Raw genomic sequence first — 15,859 nt, 5'->3', positions numbered from 1 at the left:
GCCCTATAGTGTCTAACACATAGTGTGTTTTCAATAAATATCTATTGATTGAATATCAAAGAATGTTTTTTTAAACATAGAAAAAAATGAGTTTTCCCAATAAGTACATATATCTAACTCTAAAAATCATATTAAGTTTTTCCTTATTTAATGTTGATAAAAACATTCAATAATTAGTTCCTTAAAGAAAATGAATTCCAGTTAAAAATTAAGAATTCTTGTATTCCAGAGAATTCTTTGTACTTAAACAGGTTAAATATAATGCTCTTATATTTATATATAACACCTCTAAAATTAGTCAGAAGTTTATTTGTAATAAACAAACTACTTTTTAAAGTACTATTATTTACTGATAAAATTTGAGGTACAGAGAAAATGATAGTGAAACATGTAGAAAGATAGAGACATTCATTTTATTTTTATTTTGTCACAAATTAAAGCAACTAAAGTAACTAAGATAACTAAAGCACACAGTGAGGAAATGGGCAATGAAATTTAAAAGAAGAAAGATGGTAGAAGTGAAAAACACAAAACTAGATTTAAACTTACTGGTGCTAATATAATTTATCAGGAAATATATATTTATATGGTTGAATTACTAGGTAACTTATTGCATGGCATTTTTAGAATAAAATATCAAACCCATTTGTTTAGCGAAAAATAAATATATGAGAGTAATTGAAAACATGACAAAATATCCAAAATTAAGTTAAAAAAATACAATAAAAATATAGTCAAATAAGTGCCACCACAATCCTTTTCCTTTACCCCCATTCTGATAATGGATTCTTCTAGAATAGTTTCTTCATTCAGAATCATTTCAATAATTCATTTTCAGTGTTTAATATCACAAATGCTTGACAAAAAAAAAAAGTTTCACTGTGTTGTTTTTAATCCCAAATTGAATTACCTAGTTTATAATGCCTGATTATTTTACAAATTTATTTTTATTCCAAATTATATTTCTCAATTTGTCTAGCAACTTAATATACCGTATTTGACTTTAAACAATTTTTGACTTTTTCCAAAAATCAATTCATTCTGAGAGATTGAATATTTGCCACCATTAACTGATTTTGAATAAACTAGAGTTTTAATTTAAGATTTTGTAGAAAAGAAATCTACGGCAGGAATACTGGTGAAATAAGAAAATCAGTGAAAGGATAATAGTATGGAGAGAGTTGGAAGAAGAAAAACCTTGATCCAATTTCTACTTCTAATATATTAACTATGTCAACCTGAGCAGAATATTTAACCCATAAAAGACAGATCAGTTATTAGAATTTATCAGTTACAGAAAAAGTGCCTGCTCACATTGATAGAAGGCATTTTTTTATCCATGATTTCCCTATAGGATGGAAATGATAGCTTTATCATGAATCTTTGTCTCACAGAAATAAATCAAAGTTTCAGATTTAAATAATGTAATTTGACAAATATGTGGTTATAAAAGAGAAGTGAACAAAATTAAACATTCATGTTTTTAAGAAAATAATTATAATTTCATCATAGCTTCTAAAACCATAAAATTATGGCCAGAAATTCTCTCTTAATAATGCCTGACATATAAGTCTTTAAAGTTTACAAAACATATTATTTCATTTAAAATTTACAATAACTCTATGACATAGATACTATAGAAATTATTGACTTAATTGAGAAGAAATTAAGGCTTAGGTAGAAAATGAAAGCATAAATTATATAAACATACCTTCTGTCTTCAGATCACGTGAACTCCAAGTTCAGTGTTCTAATCTATGCCACATATGCTCCTTATAAACAGATAGACCTCAATCAAAAGAATAAACAAAATGTGTTATTGTTGTTTTCTTTTTTAACCATCATCTATATTGTCTATGTATACTTTATATCTTTCAACTAGTTTTCTTCAAAAACCTTTAAGCTGTTTACCACAGTTTTAGTCACCAGCAATTTTAGAAGAAAACTAGCATTCTAAAAAAATTAAATGCAATAGCCTACAGTCATAGAATCATAGATTTAGAGTTAGAAGTGAACTTAGTCATTTAATCACTTCTCTCTCTTTACAAATAAAGAAACTGAGGCTGAGAAAAATTAAATGTATTGACCAAGATCACACTTCTAGTAATTAGCAGAGTTATTACTATTCTATTTTTTATCAAATGAGCAGTTTAATGCTAACTATATATATATATGTGTGTGTGTATATGTATACACACATTTTTACATATAAAAATACTAAACAAAAGCGTAATTTTAAAAAAAAGCAATTCATTCTTTATTGTTGTTTGCATATGTATCTACAAAAATATTGAAAGAAATATAAAGTAAGATAAATATTAATAATCCCAACATGCAGTTGACTAGGATTTTATTGGAGGAGATGATCATAGCTGAAAGTGGAATTCAGAAGATTATATTGGTAAAAAATAGGTAAAAACTGATGAAGTCATTAAATTTTCAAAAGTTATAAATTATCCTGCAAAGCTTCACTGGCTGCAAATTAGCCTTTGCTGTAGCCCTCTGCTAACAATCTATAGATCATTTTATTATTCATGAATTTTAGTAATTTCAGGACACCACAGGTCATCTTATGCTCATTTATTTGCTAAACACCTTGTGCTAGTATGGCTATGCTGAAAAATTGCTACTATTTACTTCCTATGAGACAAGCAAGCAACAAAGTGCCGAGTTTGGCCCCAGACATCCAGTATGCCAGGCAGCATATACATCTTGCTGTCAGCAAAATAAATGAGGCCTTAAATTGGCTGCAAAGCTTTAAGAACTGAAATTTATACGTCTAGTTATCAAACAGAAAGTTCAGAACACCTGCCAATATGAAAGATAATTGTGACAAACTGTTACATTTTACCTTTAACTTTTCAGCTTTAATGCTACAGCTTCATTGTGAGTGCATACATATATTTATACCTATACATATAAATATATATGTGTGTGTGACATATACAGAATGTCAAAGAGAAAAACAATTATGTCCCATTCTCAATCCATATATTCTTTTATTAAAACATCATGTCATACATAGATCAGCAGATGAGTAAGTCAGAAAATAGGTAGAACCCCAGAATTTACTATGAGAAGAAAGATAAAACTCAATGGATTGTTAGAGCTCCAAATACAATTTAGATGTCATTCCAGGTCCATACCTTCTTGACTTTGTCAATGTCAATTGTTAAGATTGTGAATTGTTGACAATGTGAATTTCAATGTTGGTAAAAAAATTAATTTACTACAGAGTTTGTAAATGACCTTAGCAATTACCTAATCCTTTTTGTTTTTAATCTAAATGTCTGTGAACTTAACCATACATACACATATACATATAATTACCAATATTTCAACATTTTTGGTTTCATTATATTGCAGATTTTATTTTACTTATTTAAAAAAATGTTACTCTGAGAAGAGATTATTAGATTGTACCAGAAACTACTCAAAACAGTTGAAAAAAATTCACTTAATACATCCCTCAATTTTAAAGAGCATTTTTGAATTCCATATTCAGAACTAGAAGGCTCTAGGGTCTCCTCTTTCAGAGGCTTCATTTTATAGATTAGGGAAATAGAGAGATAACATGACTTGCTCCAGTGTTAAATAGGTAGCAGACAGGAGGCCCTGTGCGTGAACATGGTTTCTCTGAATCTAAATGCAGAACTCTTTCCATTGAAAATGGGATCCTTGAAAGTAATACTCTTTTTTTTTTTTTTTTTTGTCAAAAAGTACCTTTATTTAGGAAAAGAGGTTACAGACAAAATGAAGAGGTAAAACAGGCACCAGGAATCACAATTATGAAATAGATTCAAGAGTGCAATAGATTAAGCAAGGAAAGGGGTTTGGAAGAAGGCATTAAAAACATTTGTCATGAGGTGTGACTATTCCATTGATTTACAGACTAAATTTATACAGTTCAGAAGATTAACCACAGATAGCTACTGTAAGGAGAAATATGCCATTAAAAGGAAAACACTATGAAGAGGGAAAGATTACCTCATAGTGGGATTAGTCCTAAAATGGATTTAGCCAAAGTGATACATTTTTTTCTAAGACTACATAGCTACCTATGGTACAGCTGTCACTAGATACCAAGTTTCCTGATTCCTACTTGACTATTTTTGCTTATATGTCATGCTGTTTCCTCACCCAGGAAGTTTTACTGAATTTCCTAATTTTCAAATGATAAAAATCTAAATCAGATATGTATTTATTCTTGAAAACATCTCTAGCAAACAGGGTATTAGAATGTCTATATGACTGGGATGATATTAGAGGAAAAGGCCTTCAGAGTTAGAAACTTAATTGTTTTCTCCTCAGTCTCATTTACTTAAGAATTCTTCCTCATCAATATGAGAATACTTTATATCTCCAAGGATATTGTATTTTAAATATCATAAAGTAGCTTTCTAGTAAAGATATAGTTAAATCTTTGATTCTATTTTTAAATTTTAACTATGGAAATTTGTAAAAGTAATACAATCTCACAGTAACTGCATTTTTCTCATCAAAGACACAAAAGAAGCCAAGAATTAAATTTTACTTCTTTTATGTATTTCAGTTCTTGGATTCTCAGGGAGTTTGGAAATCTTTAATAATTCCAGTAAAGGAGGAAGACAATTTGAAAAAAGATAAAACTTGGTATTTTGATTAAATTCTTTTTCTGACTCTGTAATGTTCTTGTTGTCAGAATGATAATAGCTGGTGGTTAGTCCTCTTGCTAAGGGGAAAGAAAATTGGAGACACTAGATACTATTTAATGAAAGCACCCAATATTTCACCCTGACTTTTTTTTTTGACAATCACTGTTAAATCCTCAATACCTTATTATCTTTATAAAAAGGAATTGAAACATATTTAGAGTCAGTGGACCCAGATTTGAATCCAACTCTGATACCTTTGATTTCTGTGACCTAGAACCAACTTACTTAATCTCTCTGGGCCTAATTACCATATAGAATTTAAACTGGGAGAGCTTAGAAAAGTCATCTAATCTAATTAGTACCTGAAAAGGAATCTTTTCTATAGAATCTCTAAAACATCACCATCCACTTCCTCTTTGATGACATGAAAGAAAATCTCCAATTTCTTATGGCTCCAAATTGAATGTTTTAACAAAAGATTATTGGGAGGGTAAAAGATGTACATCTTCAAATTTCATATTTTGCATTGCTTTTTCTTCTAGACACAAGAAGAAAAATCACTACCACAGCATAGCCTTATAAATACTAAATTAAACGACTATCCCCACATCTAAAGGTGCAACATTGCTAGCCAAATATGTTTATCCCCTCCAAGTTGATCCTGAAATGATATGATAGCCCCTTACCACAATAGCCACCTTTTTTAATCTTTGTTCCATTTTCATTATGTTTACTAAATATGTAAAATGAGGAAATTAGCCCTAAGATCCTTTCCTGCTCTAAGTTTTATGACTCTAACTTCTTATATCCAAAAAATTCATATCATATTATCATTTCCTCCCCCTTTCTCAGTTTTGTTCCTCTTTCTATAGTTGCTAAAATATATTCCTTCCCTTTATCTTTTTATTTTTTTCTTTTTGCTGAGGCAATTGGGGTTAAGTGACTTGCCCAGGGTCACACAGCTAGGAAGTGTTAAGTGTCTGAGACCAGATTTGAACTCAGGTCCTCCTGACTTCAAGGCTGGTACTCTATCCACTCACTGCACCACATAACTGCCCCCCACCCCTTGTATATTTTCATGATGTGGACTTCATGTTTTCTATTCTTTTCCATAGTTACTTGGTCAAGTCATTAAGTTTCTCCATTTTTCATCTCCTCAATATGCAATGAGAAGAGGTTGGTCTAAGTTATCTCTGAGATCCCATTTCTATCTACCTGTCCTTGTATGCTATCTTGACACACATTCCTCATCAGAATATTAGGAAAGATTGCACATTATAGAAATAAAAAAATCTTGATTTGTCACTCAAAAAGAGTATTAAAATAATAAAGCAAGGATTCATGGAGAAATTTAAAAATCATTTTTTTGTATATAAGAGTTTTGATTTTTTATTTCAAAAGCAGTAAAAAACAGATATAGAATATTTACAACACTATTTAAATTTTTTTGATTGAGTAAGTAACATATACATATGTTTTGGAGATAAAAATTACATTATAAGCAATTTGTTAGACTCTTATTTTTAGGGACCTTAACAACTAATATATATTTTAAATTTGTGTGCCATATTGTTCATGCCAAAAGAATCATAAATCTTAAATGTCACTTGTTAGATAAATTTCCTAGGTGAATTCCATACTACAAACTGATTTTTTCCCTTGAAAAGGCAGATTTCATAACTATTCTTACAAATGTATAGTGACAAATTTAATTGTTATTGCAGTACAGTTTTTTGATCTGATGTTTATAATTTCATTGATCAAAGCATTAAAATTAGTTTGCATTACAAAAGTTTATTCAATAGACTGCATACTTAGATTTCAGATTTGATCTTCACATAAATATATCAAATAATCTTAAATTATTTTTAGTTTGCAGTATTTTAAATGTAATAAAACTTTAGCTGACTTAGTAAGTAAACAATATAATGTTTTAGTATTTGTATACCAATTCCCAAGACAGCATTTTATGTTAGCTGACGAAGATCAATAATATTTGTCATTGTCTATTTTCTTTGGCTGTGTGCACCTAAATATGTATCACTATCTGCTGAAAATTTCTAACAATTGTAACAATTATGATTTGAAATCACATGAAAAAAATACCAGTGCCTGCAAAAGAGTGAAATTTCCTAACATTAGTTAGAAATAATTAAGCTGATAAAAATTATTTAGATGTAATACTGTTACAATATTCTCCCTCCCAAACTGAAAACACAGACATCTGCATATTTCCCCAGATCTACTCCACTCTATTATGTGTGTCTTTATTTAATAGTTGGGAAGAGCAGAATTATATTCATTAAATTTTCAACCTAAGAGAGGTTTTAAGAATAAATTTGTGCAATGAAACTTTTCCTTTTATATGTAAGTAAAATAAGCCCCCAAAAGTTTAAACGATTTTCTAATACTGATAAAATACAGTTTAAAAAGATATATCTAGAGTGTGCTAGGTGGCACAGGGGGTAGAACTAAGCATAGAATCAAGAAGACTTGAATTCAAATCAAATCTCAGATATTTACTAGATGTATGATTCTGGGCAAGTACCTTAAATTGAAAATAGTAACAGAACCTACCTCTCAGGTTGTTGTAAGAATAAATTGAGATAATAAAGTGCTTAGCACAGGGTATGACATATAGTAATTTGTATAAACATGCATATTCTATTTTCTCCAGTTCCATTAAAACTATTATTTCTCTAGCAGTGTCTGCCAATGACCACATCATCAAGATTTAGACTTAAAGGCAGGGATTTTCTTGAACTCTCCCCCAAATCCCTCCAAATACCTTTAAATAGTGACTCTAAACAAATTCTGAAGCAGAAGAACCCACAAAAATGGTGTGAAGCAATTTTTTAGCCCAGGACAACTTGGAAGGTTAGCCAGAAAAGTTTGTTTCACCAGAGTGAGAATGGAAGGCAATTTGGCACAGTCCATGTCAGCACAGTCTGGCCCCAGAAGACCAGAAACACGCCTCAGGATGACTGAGTCAGTGGCAGCAGTGTCTATTTCCAGATCTCTCAGTTCTAAGATAGCAAAAGCAACTCAAAAAGTCAGCAAGAAAGATTTGTTATGTCTGAGTAAGAGTGGAGAGTGTTATCTAGCTCAGACTACTCTAACACCACTTCAGCTCATCAAACAAGGAGTACTCCTTGGGAACCACTGAGCAGTAACAGATTCAGAAACTCTCAGTCCACAGACTTTAAGGGAATCAAATAGTTGGTCATAAAGAAATTACAGGGTCTATTTGCTAGCACTAAATCAAGATACTCTTGCTTTGCTCATACTCAGATCTGGATTGGCATCCTGGATGTCAGTCCCAGGGGAAGGAGAAGCACTAGCACACCAGATCTTATAGCCACAACTGAACAGGAACTCTTTTCACCATTCCAGGAAAGAACAAAGAAATGTTTGTGGTCACTCAGAGACCACCAGACCACGGGCAAAGAGAATAATAAACACACTTTTTCTTAGATCATACCACCTTAAAAGGAATAAAAGCTTACAATGCCCTTGATGTATTACTGAAATAGCTGTACAAAACCCCAGAAGCTTGGGAGAGTATACCCTACACCAGAAGCATGACCCTATTTACCAAAAAGTCAAAGTAAAGTAATAGACTGGGAAAATGAGCAAAGAACAGAAAAAAACTCTGATCAAAGACAATTACAAAGAAAAATCAACACTTACTCTAAGAAGATATCAAAATCAAAGCTCTTACATTCAAAGCCTCCAGGAAATGTATACATTGGTATCAGGATATGGAAGAACTCAAAAAAAGATTTTTTAAATCAAGTAAGAGAGATATAAGAGAGAATTGGCAAGAAAAATGAGAAGAATGAAAGAAACACATGAAAAACAAGTGAAGAGATTGGTACAGGGGTACAACACAATACTGAAGAAAATAGCACCTGAAAAAACAGACTACACCAAAAAGTAAAGGAAATTTTCAAAAAAAAAAAAAAAAACAGTAAGAAGAATGTTTTTAAAAAGTAAAATAGATCAAATGGAAAGAGAGGCACAAAATGTATCTGAAGAAAAATCTCTTTAAAAAATAAAATTGGCCAAATGAGAAAAAAAAAAAAACAACTAAATAAAATGATTCCTTAAAAATTACATTTGAACAGAGAGACAGAATGAAGAATGTGGATTAGCGACAAGGGACTCAGTGAAGCTCTCTCCCAAACTCCTCAAAATTCCTTTAAATAATGACTCTAAACAAAATTTAGACCATCAGAAACCACATTGAGCCTTGAGAATTGAAAGGAAAGGTTTGATGCACCAGGTTGGGAATCCAATACAGATCTGCAGGTTGTACCAGCACAGCCCTAGCCCAAGTCCCAGTGCCAGTAAACCAACAGTGGGTTCAATGCCTCTGAACAAGAAGTAGTAGTTGCAGTTTCCAGACCTCTTAGCCCAGAGACAACCAAAATGACTTGGAAGATTGTCAGAAAATGTTTGTTTTACTAGGCAGAGAAGGGCTTGGGAAACCAGGAAACCACAGTTTTAGCAGAGGCTGTACTGAAGGCAGTTTCTGGAGGCTTCAACCCACATCTGGAAAAGAAGATGCAACTTATTAGATCTTTTTACTGTCGTTGAGGAAAGATCTCTGAAAACAACTGCACACTGAAAGGACATTAGATATTCCACCCTATAAGTAAAGTTCTACTTTAATAGAGTTAAAAGTGGAGTAATGGGTTGGAAAATTTATCAAACAATAGAAAAAAGATTCTGACCATAGAAAGTTATTAGGGTGAAAAGGAAGATCAAAACACACACTCCGAAGAATATAGCAAAGTCAAAGCCCCTACATGTAAAGTCGCCAAGAAAAAAAAAAGGATTGATCCCAAACTGTGGAAAAGCTTAAAAAGTATTTTGAAAATCACATAAGAGAGGTAAAGGAAAAATTGGGAAGAGAATAAGAATGCTATAAAAGTAAGCACAAAAAAGCTAATAAGGAGAAGGAAAAAGCAAAATTAACCAAATAAGAAAGGAGACACAAAAACTGGCTGAGGAAAATAGTTCCTTAAAAATTAGAATTGAGCAAATGGAAGCTACTGACTTTATGAGAAATCAAGAAACAATAAAACAAAAACAAAAGAATGAAAAAAATAGAAAGCACTGTGAAATATCTCATTGGAAAAATATCTTTTCTTAATATTTTTTTATTAAAACATCAATACATGAAGATAAAATAGGAACTACATTTTAATCTAGTTCTGGTCATATTTGGAAGTGTTTGACACCTCAACTTTAGGCAATTCTCTAAGATAATAAATTACAAAAACATGTCTCATTCCATTTGAATAGAAAATAAGAGTTCCTTATACCAATGAATTGCAGGTCTACTTCCTTTCCCTAGCTTATCTGTAGTGGCTTTCACTTAATAAGTATTTTTTTCATATTTATACAGTTATCTTGTTGCACAGGAAAGATCATATTTAGAAAGAAGGTAAAAATAATCTGAGAAGAAAAAAAACAAAAATGAAAGCAAACATTAACAGAAAGAGTGGAAATGTTATGTTGTGGTCCATATTCATTTCCCAGTGTTCTTTCTCTGTGTGTAACTGGTTCTGTTCATTACAGATCAATTGGAACTGATTTGGATCCTCTCATTGTTGAAAGAGCCATGTCCATCAGAATTGATCATCATGTAGTATTGCTATTAAAGGGTATAATGATCTCCTGGTTCTGCTCATTTCATTTAGCATCAGTTCATGTATGTCTCTCCAAGCCTCTCTGTATTCATCTTGCAGGTCATTTCTTATAGAACAATAATATAACTGGAAAAAAAATCTTGAAGAAATAATTTAAAAATTATCAGCCTACCTGAAAATTAATAATCAACAGCAACAACAACAACAACAACAACAACAACAACAACAACAAAAAACTAGACAATTTCTTTCAAGAATTTATCAAGGAGGAAGATTCTGATATACTGAAACAAGAAAGTACAATAGAAATTGAAAGAATCTACCAATCATTCCTGAAAGACATCCCAAGATGCAATTCCCAAGAATATTATAGCAAAATTCTGGATTTCCCAGGTTAAGGAAAAATATTTCAAACATCCAGAAAGAAACAATTCAAGTATAATGGAGTCACAGCTAGGATAACACAAGAATTAAGAGTTTTTACATTAAAAGATCTGAGGGTTTGGAATGTGTTATTTGAGAGAGCAATAAAATTAATATTACAACCAAGAATCATCTATCCAGCAAAACTGTATATAAATAGATAAATCTTATTAAGTGTCTTATGATAACACTTTTTGATTATCTCATTATGCTTCCCCTGTGTCCTGTATTTGAAAATCAAATTTTCTACTCAGCTCTGGTCTTTTGATCATGAATGGTTGAATGTTCTCTATTTCATTGAATATTATATTCACCCTTTCCCTGCAATCATGAGATTGTGTATCTTGTATGAGGAACAGCAAAGAGTATACTGCCACTGAATTTAAAAGTGAATGTTGGAAAGTTAGATGGAAGAAGATTGTAAAGATCTGTGTGTGTGTGACCATGTGCTTTAGGAAAAAGTGAAGAATTAAGGAAAAAAACTAGATTGCAAACTTGAATGACTAAGATAAATCCAGCTCATTAGTGGTCAAAATTAGTCAAAATTTGGGCAATATCACCAGATTGCCTATTAGGAGTCTGTATCAGTAAACCTGATGCTACTACTTCTTCTAGTTGATAAGTCACACATTGTCTACCTGTATTAATGAATAGGATATTTAGCTACACATTCCCCAGTTTCCCACATCTGTGTATGGATGGATACTGTTTTGTAAGCACTCTCAGGAGGTGAAATAGTCAAACCTACTGTGCCTGGAGGCAAGGGATCCATAGACTGAAGAGAAACAGATTTCACCTCTCCAGAGGATATTTTAGTAGTTCCAGCTGTATACAACTCTATTCTTCACAATTGTAATTCCTTTCTCCCATCAGGTTGCTTCTTGGGTGATTGGTCATGTCTGAATACTGAACTTCTAAAGACTCTCTAAGTATAGCATCAGCTGCGATCATGCCCCAATTGTTTTTTACTGGGGCCCTGGGGCTTGACCCTGCATTCCATTTCCCTGAATCAATATATATTCTGATGCCCAATGGAAACCTCTGTTGCATTCTGGACATGGGGTTTTGCATCTTGTTCTCCCACCCTGTTTTCTCATTCTCTCTATATATGCCAACACTGAACTTTCAGATGCCCAACCTTACCACATTGAAAGTATTGACAAGTCTCTCTGGAAGTCCCTTGCCAAAAGGGACCTATCTTCCCATGTTTGGATCCTGGGAAGTCTGCATCACAGCCTGGGTATAAAAAGTATTTGTGCTCACTGTGACACAGTCTTATGATCTCCTCTAAAGGAGTATCCTTGTGTAGTCCCTGTATAATTCTTCTAGAAACCTCATCAGCATTTTCTTTAGCAAGTTTTCTTATCACAATTTCTGTTGCTGCATTTTTACCAATAGTTCATATGACAGCTCTCTGCAGACATCTCACAGAATCAGCGAAGGTTCATTTGACCTTGTGCTATTTTTGTTAAGGCTTCCCCTCTATCTTGCCTTCCTAGGAGGGTGCCCCATGTTTTGATAGCAGCAGCAGCAATTTGCTCATATGCTGCTATAGGGTAATTAATTTGTGCTAAAGTGTCTGCATAAGGATCTACACCTGTTAGTTGGTCACAGGTGATTGGTATTTTAACTCCAGGTTGCCCATTTCATTGGGCTTGTATCCTACAGAATTCATTATACTCAGAAAGCTACAAGTTTTGTCCAGGTTCTAAACATGTCCTTGCTATAGATTTCCTATCACTAGGGATTAAAATTTCATAAGCCAAATTTTCTAATACCATTTTAACATAAGATGATGTAGACCCATAAAGAGTGCAAACCTTTTTCAGATCTTTGATAATTTCTAGATTAAAAGGAGTGTATCTTCTTTTTGCTTGACCTGAAGAGTTAAGCTGTTCAATTACAGGATAAGTTTCTATTCTCAAATCAGCTGTATCCTGCCCTTCCTCTTTGGCTTTAAGTAGTGCCTTTTACAATAGAGTCGTGGGGGAGGTTTGCTGGGGGGGAGGGGAGGGAGGAGGTGCTGGTGGTATCCCTGCCCTTCCCACTCTTCCTTTTCCCTCCCTCCAGGAAGTTGAAGTTGATGGGGGAGGGTCAAGAGCCTGCTCAACTATAGGTGGAGGTGAAGCTGATCTGTGAGAGTGAGAATCACCACACCCTTTAAATTCACTTAACTAACTCCCCATGCCATTTTGGCATTTTGGCATTCATTACCCTCCTCCTTGTCTTCCTCTTTCTCTTCATGCTTCCTTCTCTGGCTGTTATCCTTAAAACTTTTTTTTCTAGAATTTGTGGAATTTTTAAAATTCAATTTTATTATGTTTTATATATGGAATGTTTCCTTAGAAATTGAATCAGGACCATTATCATTGTAATGTTCACTTAGTTGCTCTCCTATTGGTTTCCATATATCCATATTTCATTTTCCTTGGAGAACTAAAGGGATGTGCATTCTAATATTTCTAAGAGTCTACCAATCTGCTCCCAAGTTACAAGAAACCTTGTCTCTTTATTAACCTAAGTATGCTTTTTATAGACCTCCCTCAGGGTGGGGAAGACACTTTCCATAGTATCTGCCACACTTCAGCCCTTATCTTAAGTTTCCTGATTGTCTATTTTAATATTCACTTTATTTCCTGGTCACAGGAACTCCTTCTTTTTTTTTTTTTTTCCTAGCATTAATTTTTTTTTTTAATTTAATAGCCTTTTATTTACAGGATATATGCATGGGTAACTTTACAGCATTAACAATTAATTGCCAAACCTCTTGTTCCAATTTTTTACCTCTTACCCCCCACCCCCTCCCCTAGATGGCAGGATGACCAGTAGATGTTAAATATATTAAAATATAAATTAGATACACAATAAGTATACATGACCAAAACGTTATTTTGCTGTACAAAAAGAATCAGATTCTGAAATATTGTACAATTAGCTTGTGAAGGAAATCAAAAATGCAGGTGTGCATAAATATAGGGATTGGGAATTCAATGTAATGGTTTTTAGTCATCTCCCAGAGTTCTTTTTCTGGGCATAGCTGGTTCAGTTCATTACTGCTCCATTGGAAATGATTTGGTTGATCTCATTGCTGAGGATGGCCTGGTCCATCAGAACTGGTCATCATATAGTATTGTTGTTGAGGTATATAATGATCTCACAGGAACTTCTTTGAAATTATGGCCCTTAGTTCACATTGGTGCCAATATATAATGTCTAGGCTAGATCTCTGGAGGGCCTCAGGATCAGTCAGAGTCAGGATCAATCAAAGTTCTTGGTCTTCAGGAGAAGAAATGAAGGGAGCAGGCAAGCTGCCATGGAGCTTGCCAAAGATGAATTCTGGACTCTGGAGTCCAGAGCCTGAAATCTCTGTCCTCCTCCTTCTTCTGCAGAGCAACTCTGATTCTCTCTCTCAGCCCTTCAATACTTGCCTACAATTAACTCACCATCACACATTCAGCAAGCATCAATGGTGAGGACAGCCATCACATCACCATGTCATTCAAATATATGTATATAGAACCATTATTTCACATCAAATAGGCAATTAGCCTTAAATACTCGGCTATATGATTCAGGTACAGCTTTTCAGAGTTTCAGCCCTCTACACTATAGGATATCCAGAGAAGTATTATCCACCTCCATCCGACCTTATTTTTTTTCAATACTGGTATGGGTTTGAAGAGTAATTCAGAGAGCACACTACAACTATAAGGTGACTTTTCTGTGGTCAAGTTCTCTTCCATCTAGAGCTTCTTGAGGAAGAGCTAGAAAAAAAAAAAATGGCAAGTCTTGTTTTTTTATATAGTTATACTTTATACTCTAAAAAGGGATAGAATCAGTTATATCCATTGCATCAAAATATTTATCTTGGAGGGAGTTGTCTTTACACTGTACACTGATTGTTCCTATGATGTTATCCAGGTGGTGTAGTCTTATTAAAATCATTCTAGGAAAATCCATTCTTCCTGAAATGTATTAGTACATTAGAAAAATACTAATGCAATCTTGCTTAATTTTTATTAACAAGTGAACTCTAGCTGAGTAGACTATCTAGAATTCATATATTTGATGTTTTATATATTTGTTGCCATTTTGTACTCTTCTGTAATGTTTGTAGTGATTCCAATCAATAATGAACACATAACAATTGCCTTTGTGAGAGCTTCATCTTATTAAGTAGAGAATCATCAGAACTCTTCCTCCAGATATTTGTATCATATGCATTTCTGTAATCACCCCCTCAATAACTTATATTATTATTCTATTAATCCTCCCCTCCCCACAAAAAATGAATGTCTTCAACTGTCACAGTTTTCCTTCCTTCCTTGATGCACAATCAAGATATTCAATATATCATAAGACCTACACTACAAAGAGATCAAAGAAAGATAAAAATGATTTATATATCCAAAATATATAAAACAGCTCTTTTTGTGGTGACAAAATTGGAAACTGATGGGATACTTACAGATTTGGGAATGATAGGATAAGTTGTGACTCATAAATGTGATACAAAGCTATTGTGCTGTAAGAAATGATAAAGGGGAGGGTTTAAGAGAAACTTGGAACTATTTGTTTCAAAATAAAGTGAGTAGAACTAAGAATTCAATGTATACATTAATAGCAATATTTTAAAGGTAATCGACTTTGAAAAGTTAGTCTCTGTGATCAATACAATGACCAACATATTTCCAAAGGATTCACTTCCAGAGATAGGTCAGTAACTCAGAGTGCAAAAAGAAGCATATTTTATTTTTAAAAAGAATTTACATGGTTTATAATAACAATTCTAAAAGCATATTACCTTTTAAAAACATTTTAAAGGAGGAATTTATTCTACATGACTATAGATAATTTTAGTTCAAGTGTATAATGAACAAGAGTCTATGATGACTTTATTTCTCATACCTCATAACTCCAGAGACCATAAAATCTTGGGAGAAAGTGAATTAGTTTTTTGATAAAATATTAAGATTCCTAATACAGTTCATCTTCAAACATAGACTTCATGTACTATTCATTTTAGTAAAACTAAACTGTAAATTAAATTACAATTATTTTTTGATGAAAGTAACATCATTGTCAAACATGGTGAAAATAGCCATGCGCTCTTTCAAATTCAGATTTTGTTAAATCAGATCTTAG

This window comes from Sarcophilus harrisii, chromosome 3, assembly GCF_902635505.1.
Source record: "Sarcophilus harrisii chromosome 3, mSarHar1.11, whole genome shotgun sequence".
NCBI classification, from domain to species: Eukaryota; Metazoa; Chordata; class Mammalia; order Dasyuromorphia; family Dasyuridae; genus Sarcophilus; species Sarcophilus harrisii.
This window is presented reverse-complemented; position numbering follows the sequence as displayed.